Source organism: Mustela nivalis (genome assembly GCF_964662115.1).
Source record: "Mustela nivalis genome assembly, chromosome: 2".
NCBI classification, from domain to species: Eukaryota; Metazoa; Chordata; class Mammalia; order Carnivora; family Mustelidae; genus Mustela; species Mustela nivalis.
Genome location: NC_139021.1, coordinates 106,530,361 through 106,539,482, shown reverse-complemented (window position 1 = coordinate 106,539,482; position 9,122 = coordinate 106,530,361). Strand labels below are relative to the sequence as shown.

The 9,122-nt window shown below is 39.0% G+C and overlaps 1 pseudogene across 1 annotated transcript; it reads right to left on the bottom strand.

The window, feature by feature from the left end:
- Nucleotides 1–4,996: 4,996 nt before the first annotated feature.
- LOC309859784 (14-3-3 protein beta/alpha pseudogene) lies at nucleotides 4,997–7,833 on the bottom strand (annotated as a pseudogene). The gene has a single exon. The product of its transcript is annotated as a 14-3-3 protein beta/alpha pseudogene (transcript).
- Nucleotides 7,834–9,122: the final 1,289 nt, after the last annotated feature.

Below are 9,122 nucleotides of genomic sequence, written 5' to 3'. Positions count from 1 at the left end.
ATTAGACAATTCTGCTAATAGTTTGTTACATGACTATGTGGCAATCAAAGGAGACAGTAAGATACCCGAGCTCTTCAAGCTGTGTTGGATCCCTACACTTCCCCAATTTAACCAGGATCCTCCATGCTGACAGGACAACCCATTCTGCTGGCATGAGCCTTGCCTCCCTCCTTGACTCATGGGTCCTAATGACAAAAGCCCCTTGAACTCGCAATCTGACTTGCCCTGTTGCTTCAAACAGCCCACCTGAATGAGAGTCAGGCATGTAAGATGCAATGTAACTAAACAATGAGATCTGTTAAATGTGAATTGGGAATATGAATATAAAGATATTTGAATGTGAAACTGAACAGAAGTTTACCTAGATAAAAAACTGATGACCTGGCTTTGGTCCACAATTCTTCTTATTGGAAGAAAGACAGCTGGTGATTTATGAAGTAATTTGATGTGCCATGCAACTTACAAATCATGTTCTATTTAATCTTCACATTAAAGTGTGAGGGAAGTGTTGCTCCATCTGTGAACCAGATGAAGACTTAGAGGATCGAGAAGTTGTAATAATTTATTGAGATTATATAATTTGTGAGATTCAGAATTACATTTTAAGATATACCTTATCATATCATTTCTATAATAGCAATTATTCTCCTAGAGTTCTTCAAACTTAGAGAAATACATAGAAATTCAGTTGAGATCATCTCACAGTAATTTATTGAGGACAGATGATAATACGGATCTTTGGGGAATTGAAAAGATTGTTAAGGGAAAGAAAATTGGTAAACTGCATTTTTTTTCCTGAAACTAAATGCTTTTCTTGCCCTCAGAGCTAGGCACAGGTTTAAAAAGCAAGTGTATTATTGTCTGTCTCTGCTTCTCAGAGAAGCATGAAAGGCTTCCAAAATTTAAGGCAAAATATCAGAAAACCTGATATTATAAGATGTCTTGGCTCCAAAGTTTTGTTACTGCCATTTTGATGCAATTCATGTGTTGAACATGCTGCTTCCACATTTATGACAAGCATACAAAACTTTAATCAAAATTATCTCAAATTTGAGTCTCATTAAAATATTCACCTAATTAATACCATCTTCCTTGATGCTATAGATAAAACCTTTCCAATTTCTAAACTTTTTTTTACTAAATGTATTTTCAGTGGTTCCTATTCCTTAATTAATACTTCAGAAAAAAACTTGATTTACTGTTCAAAGTTTACTAAGTCTATCTTATGTCAATGTGTATTTTGTTTTGCACACAGTTGTTAACTAAATGCAACTATCCAAGATCTTAAACATTACAACTTTGTCAAAAATATTTTTGTTATCTGTCCATATTTTACCAAATAAAACTTCTTACCATGTCAAGTTTTACATGCTATCAATATTTTGGGGGAGATTCTTTCTACCAAGTGTGTTTTTTGGCATTTTATTATTGCTATTTTTAATACTTCCAAGCTATATGATTCTTCAAAAATATTTTTACTTATAACTCTCAGTTTGGGGGTTTGTTGATTACTTCAATCATAATATTTACTAAGAAATGGTTAAAAGTTTTGGATGTAATTATCATCATGTTTTCATGATAGACATTTCAAAAATCATTCCTGGATTCATTTGAGGAAAAAAAAATCTTACAGCTTTAGTAATTACAAAATAAGAATGCTAATTTCAAGAAATATTACAAACACCAGCATCATTTGGTCTATTGTGAAAGACTAATTATTCAGTTAAGTAAAATAATAGGTATTAATTTCACATAACCTTAGTAGAGATATAAATCCTATATATTATTTCTAAATCATGTATTTTTTATTATGGCCAAATATACATGACACATACCATTTTACCATTTACTATAACATCTGCCATTTTAATTATTTTTTTTAAAGTAGACTCCACACCCAGCATAGAGCCCAACACAGGACTTGAACTCACAGTCCTGAGATCAAGACCTGAACTGAGCTCAAGAGTTGGACACTTAACTGACTGAGCCATCTAGGCATGCTGTTAACCATTTTTAATTGTACAATTTAGAAGCATTAACTTTTATAATGTTAATCACCATGACCCATTTCCAGAACTTTCTCTTCATTCAGGACACTCCACACCCATTAAGCAGCAATTCGCCATTTCCCCCTTCCCTCAGCCTGAGGTAACCTTTTTCCCACTTTTTGTCTCTATGCACTTAGTTATTCTTGGTACATCCCATAAGCAGATTCATGTAATATTTGTTCTTTTGTATTTGGCTCATTACACTTACCGTAATATCCGTGATATATTTGAGGGTCACATACAGAGCGTGTGTCAAGATTTTATTCTTTTTTAAGACTGAATAATATTCCATTGTATGCAGACACCGTATCTATTCATGCATTCCTCTATTGATGGACACTTGTGTTGTTTTCAGCTCTTGGCTACCATGAATAGTAATACTGCTGTGAATGTTGGTGTATGAGTACCTGTCTGAGTCATTGCTCTCCATTTGGGGAGGGGATGGTGAATACCTAGAATTGGAATTGCTAGATCCTATCATCCAGCTTTTTGAGGAACTAACAATTTCACACAGCAGCTGTGCCATTTGAAAGTACACATGGACTTCTGGTCCTCCATGTCCTTACCGAAGCTTGTTGTCTTCAGCGTTTTTGAGAATAGCCACCCCACTGAGTGTGAAGTGGCATCACATTGGGTTTTGCCTTGCATTTCTCCAATAATGAGTAATTTGAGCCTTTTTCATGTGCTTTTTGGCTATTTGTGTATCTTCACTGGTGAAGGGTCTGTTCAAGTCCTTGCCCTTTTTTTTTTTTTTTTTAAATTGGGGCTCTTCGTTTTTTTATTCTTGAGTTGTAATATTTGTATATTCTGGATATTAACCTCTTATCAAATATATCATTTGAAAATGTTTTCTCCCATTCTATGCTATTTTCCCCACTCTTGCTAATGTCTTTGATGCACAAAGTTTTTAAATTTGATGAGGTCGAATTAATTTTCTCTTCTTGCCCATGGCTTTGGTGTCCTTCTCCCTGAAGTACCAAATCCAAAGTCATGAAGACTTTTCCTTATGTTTTCCTTTATGACTTTTATAATGTTAGCCTTTACATTTAGGCCTCTGATACATTCCAAACTAATGTCTGTATATGGTATTAGGTCAGAACTCAAACTCATCCTTTACCATATAGGTATCCAGTTTTCCCAGGACCATTTCCTCAAAAGACTGTTTTCTCCCCCATTGAATGGTTTTGGCACCGTGCTAAAAATAATTTTACAATACATGTATGAGTTTATTTCTGGGCTCTCTAGTCCATTCATTTGTATTTCCATCTTTATTCCAATACCATGTTGCTGTGATTACTGCAGGTGTAGAATACGTTTCAAAATCAGGAAATGGGCGCCCGCCAGTTTTGTCCCTCTTTTCCAGGATGTTTTGGCATTTCAGGTTTCCTTGATTTTCAGCAAAGTGAGCTTTGTATTTGCTCATGTATTTACCTTCACCAGAGATATTTATATCTTCCTATGGGTTCTACTTGCTGTCTAATGTTGTTTTATTTCCATCTGAAGGATATACTATTTTTTTTAAAGATTTTATTTATTTATTTGACAGACAGAGATCACAAGCAGGCAGAGAGGCAGACAGAGAGAGAGGAGGAAGCAGGCTCCCTGCTGAGCAGAGAGCCCAACGCGGGGCTCCATCCCAGGACCCTGGGATCATGACCTGAGCCGAAGGCAGAGGCTTCAACCCACTGAGCCACCCAGGCACCCCGGATATACTATTTTTTGTGGTGAGGTCTGTGGTCAGGGATTTTATCAGATTTTGTTTATCTGAAAGTGTCTAATTTCTTTAATTGTTCCCTCAAAAATGAAGGACAATTTTGCTGGTTACAGAATTCTCAGTTGACAGCGTTCTTCTTTCGGCTCTCTGAACATACCATCCCACAGCCTTCAGATCTCCGAGGTTTCTCATATGAAATTGCCTGGCAATCTTCCTGAGGATCCCTTGCATATGATCACTCATTTCTCTCTTGCAGCTTTCTCTCTTAGCCTTTGTTTTTTGATAACTTCATTAGTGTGTTTCAGTGTGACTATCTTCGGGTTTATTCAACATGGAGTTTGTTGAACTTCTTAGGCTTACATTATTTATGTCTTTAATCCAATTTGGAAATTTTTTTACATCATTTCTTCAAATGCTCTTTCTATCCCTTTATCTCTCTTGTCTTTTCCTAGGACTCCCATAATTCTTACGCTGGCTTGGTTGAGACTGTCCCACACAATATTGATTCTCTGTTTATTTTTCTGTTTTATTTTTCACCCTACTGAAAGCTTAAGGTGCTCTCAGATCCTTTCTAAGCATACATCTTTTCTGGGCATGGACATGGTTTTCTAATTTCTCCCCTTATATGTGGTTGCTTTTGAATATCCTAATTTCCAAAAGAGTCACAACCCAGCTTCTCTAGGCCTTAGATGGTTTATTCTATATCTCCACTTGTAATCTCTTGCTCCAGGCATCTGTGAGTATAGTTCTCCTAGATTTTACAAACAGTTCCCATTACTTTTCCTGCTTGTGTTACAAGTTATGCAAGATGGGAATGAATGCCTTGCATCAGCCTTTTGGGTATAGCAGATGTATGAAATTACTTGGGAAAAAAGTCTTTTCCTCTAATTTAAGGAGAAAATTGGGAACCAGGTTGCTACCAGCTTAACACCAAGACTATTACCAGGTCAGGCAAGGGATAGGGTTAGATGACTATTGCTTGGTTTCTACAAACTTTTACTGTTTTCAGAGCTCTTATGAATTGATTCATACAACTTCTGACATGAGCATGTGTGTGTCAGTGTGTCTTGGTGTGTGTTATATGTAGAAATCAGTCCTTGGGACTTTCTACTTTGCCATTTTGCTGATAACATTGCTATATTTTTTAAACCTAAGAAATGTTTACAGATAAACAATCTCCTTGAATATTTTTTTCTGTTCCATTTTTTTTTAACTGATAAAATTTTTTATTTCACTTTTGAATTTTTACACTTTTCCTGATTATTCCGTGTTAAGGTGGAAACTAGAACTGTTTAAAAGACATACACAAATCTAGTACATCAATAACCGGGGATTTTTCTTTTCTTTTCTTTTTTTTTTTTCTTTTTTTTCTTTTTTTTTTTTTTTTTTTGCTATACTATTTTCACAACCACAGGAGTGCTTGCTAGGCAATATAACCGTCACAGAAGCAAATGTGAGGCAGAATACTGGTAAGGAAAAATGAAGCAAGAAAGAGCTACCAGATATACAGACAGGCTCATTCCACATTCACTACTGCATTTTCAAGCGCCAAGTATTAACTGCACATTTTTGTTCAGCTAGAAAGGGGGGAGGGTTTATTTTTGTTTTGTTTTGTTTTGTTTTGTTTTTCCTTTTTTTGGGTTTTAAATCAGTGCATGAATGTTTCTTTTCTCATTTCAGCAGATGGACAAACAGGCGGACACTACGGCTACATGGAATGTTCAAGGGAGAGGGGGTACTGTGAGACTGGTAGGCCTGGCTATTCTGGACTCTCCCCACTGTGGTGTTCATGCAACTTCCCTGCATTATAGTGCCTTGTTCAAACAGGTCTGTGAACTTGGCTGAAGGAGCACACTTGGGAGAGCTGGTGACAGGTACTAACAAGCATTATCAGGGCTGGCTGCAACACAGGGAGAAATCATGAGTATTTAAAAACACTTTTTTGACTCAGATCTCAGTCTGACTGAAGAGCAACGAGCCTGCTGAGAAATCAGAGGAAGCCAGAACTATGTGCTGGCTCTTCTCAACACCCCTGAAGTGAGGCCTGCGGACCAAAGTGCTTGCCATCTTCGCTTACCCCCTCCAGGCCCCCGCCCTGCCCCTATGGTGTTCAACAACAAACAGAAGACAGCAACAGAACTGAAAAGGAACAAAAATGTAAAGAAGCAGGACAGACACTTCAAGAGGGAAAAGAAAAACCAAGGTCAACAGTCAAATAGGACAGTGGGAAGAATGTCTCGATTTCAAAATTTAAAAGCCCCAAGCTAGGAAGCACCCAAAGACTTGAGTACTTCTTAAGTGAAAGGCAATCTCTACAGAACATGACTCTGAAAGGTATTACCCAGGAAACAGATAAGGCCATTCATAAGATACACGGCTTTTCTCTTCTTTAGGTCTTGGTTACAAGGAAAACAGATTCCACTAATGGAGCCCAAGTTGCAAATCAGTAAGATGGCTGTGGGAAAGGGGTGTTAGTCACAGGGTCTAGGAGCACTGGGCCTTTTCACGGTGTCAAAACCCAATTATCTGCCACAAAGAGTTTCCATTTTAGGCTTCGAGTTTACGGAGAGGAAGACACTGTGGACATCTGCAGTCATGAACTTTTGAGTGGCAACAGCTCAAACTGGCCAAGTGTCTGTACTTCCCCCCCCAAAACAGGCAGAACTACTGTGAGTTGCTGTCACAGGAAGGGGTCTCACTCTGCGTCCCAGCGTCACAATATAATCTCTATAACTTTCTGTACAACTTTACAATGAAACTGTTATTTCCGTGACTAATTTGATTATCAGTTTAAACTTTCCAAAAAGTTACACATAATTTAGGTCTAGTTTTTCTACCAGTAAGAGTTCTGCTAAGTTACAAAATCCCATAATCACAGTGTTCAGTTTAAAAAAAAATTCAGCACACAGTAATCCTGTCAATGTTAATCAAAATCAAAACTTCAGAATGCCGTGGCATTTATGTGACCAATCTGAGTTTTAGATACACACACCAGCTGTTTATCCCATGGACCATTTTGCTAGGCTGAGGCTATGAAAAATTGAAAGTCACCGTAGGACTTTTTTGTTTCTTTGTTTGTTTGTTTTTTTAATCGCACAAAGGGATATATGTGGAGGGTACAGAGTGACACTGAACAGATCACGAAGCACAACAGACATTAGTTCTCTCCCTCCCCAGCATCTCCTTCATCTCCCTGGTTTTCCGACGTCCACAGAGTGAGATTGTCCCTAAGCAGCTGCATGATCAGGGTGCTATCTTTGTAAGACTCCTCGTTCAGCGTATCCAACTCAGCAATTGCTTCATCGAATGCCGTTTTTGCCAGGCTGCAAGCCTTTTCAGGAGAGTTTAGAATCTCATAGTAGAAGACTGAGAAATTCAGTGCCAGGCCAAGTCGAATTGGGTGTGTAGGCTGCATTTCTTTCTTACTAATTTCAAACGCTTTCTGGTAAGCCTGCTGGGAGTTCGACACAGTGGTTTGTTTATTATCCCCAGATGCCACCTCAGAGAGATATCTAAAATAATCGCCTTTCATTTTCAAGTAGAACACCTTGCTTTCCGGTTGTGTAGCATTGGGAATAAGAGATTTGTCCAACAGCTCCAGAACGTCATTGCAGATGTCCTGCAGCTCGGCCTCCATCTTCTCCCGGTACTCTTTGCCCATCTGCTGCTGCTTCTCATTCCTCTCTGTTTTCTGCTCAATGCTGGAGATGACGCGCCAGGAGGAGCAGCGGGCGCCCACCACGTTCTTGTAGGCGACAGAGAGCAGATTTCTCTCCTCGTTGGAGAGTTCGTGCCCCTGTTCCGTGACGGCCTTCATGGCTGCGGCCATGTCGTCATACCGCTCGGCCTGCTCGGCAAGTTTGGCCTTCTGTACCAGCTCACTTTTATCCATGGTCGTTCCCGGGGGAGGGCAACAGGAGGAAAAGACGCTTGTGAGCGAAGCTCCGAGCGCGGTGACCGCTTCCTTCCCAAGCCCACTCCTCAGGCGGCAGCGGCGGCGGCTGCACTGGCGGCGACGGCAGCAGCTACCCCGGCTCCGGAATCTGCGGCGGCGGTGGCGGCAACTCCACTTCCCTCTGTTCCATTTTTATTCCCTTCTATTTGGACTCTAACTGCACATATACCGGGAACTTTGGGTAAGTCCCACGTGTCTCTCCTGTTCTTTTCTATTCTTGGTTTTCTCTGTGTTATACTGTGGACATTTTCCATTGACCAGTTCAATAATCTTAGTCTATCCAATCCTTTCTTAAACCCATCCATCTTGTTCTTAATTTCACATACATATTTTTCAGTTATAAGCTATGGCTTTTGCTTATATATAATGTCTAAATCTCTGGTAAAAATTCTCATTCATTTTGTGTCCATCTTTCTCTTTTTTTCTTCAGCATATTAATCACAATTATTACAATGTCTGCTAAGGTTATTTTCTGGATTATCTGTCAGGCTTGCTTTTTAGAGTTTTATTATCTTGTTTATTTCTTGTTGGTTTTAGCCATACTGTATTACCTCCTTGCATGTCTTGTAATTTTTAACTGCATGCAACATATTTCAGACAAAAGAACCTTTGAGGGTCCAGATGGCATCTTCCACCACTTGTCCATCTCCCCCATTAGGCAAAAACAGTAAGTGGTTGGTAACATCCATCTAATCTCTAAATTTCAGCTTAGGTAAGTTTCAGTTTCCCTCTCCTTCATCTCTCCTTTTCAGGTGGGGCCCTCAATAGCTTCTAATTGAAATATTCATGGGTCTTCCAACAACATAGCCTTAAAGTGGATATTCTAGAATTTAAAAGTACAATATCTAAAATGAAAACACAGAAGATGAGTTTAAGAGACCCACTTTTGTCCTCTAAAGATTTTCAGCTCAGTCTTTAGTCTATCAGCCAACAGCTTCGACATTTGACAAGTGGAATTCCATCTGATTTTAGATTAGATATAGACAGAGAAAGAACATCACTCCCATCCTTAAAATAAGAAAAAAGCTATAAAGCTGAAAGTTGACTAATTTCTATGAGACCATGAAAGAACCAAAGTCACAGCTACAGAGACAGGTGCCTGCAGGAAGAACAGCCCCAGAGCATTTGCTTCCCTGAGACAGAAGTGGCCAAATGTCATATAAATAAATAGAAATATCAAACAAGAAAAATTTTAACAAGTTGTTGAAGCATGGACTTTACTGGGAGTGTGAAGTCCCTGGAGACCACTGCTATAAAGGAGGAATTTCACCCTCTTACAGGTTTTTCCTCTAGGAACCCTGCCTAACAACCACAGGGAAGATGGGGAGAATCCTAAGAAAGAAAGGTAATGGCTGAGGGAGAAGCAGCTTGGCCAGCGCTCCACCCAGACCCATCCCCCCTTATT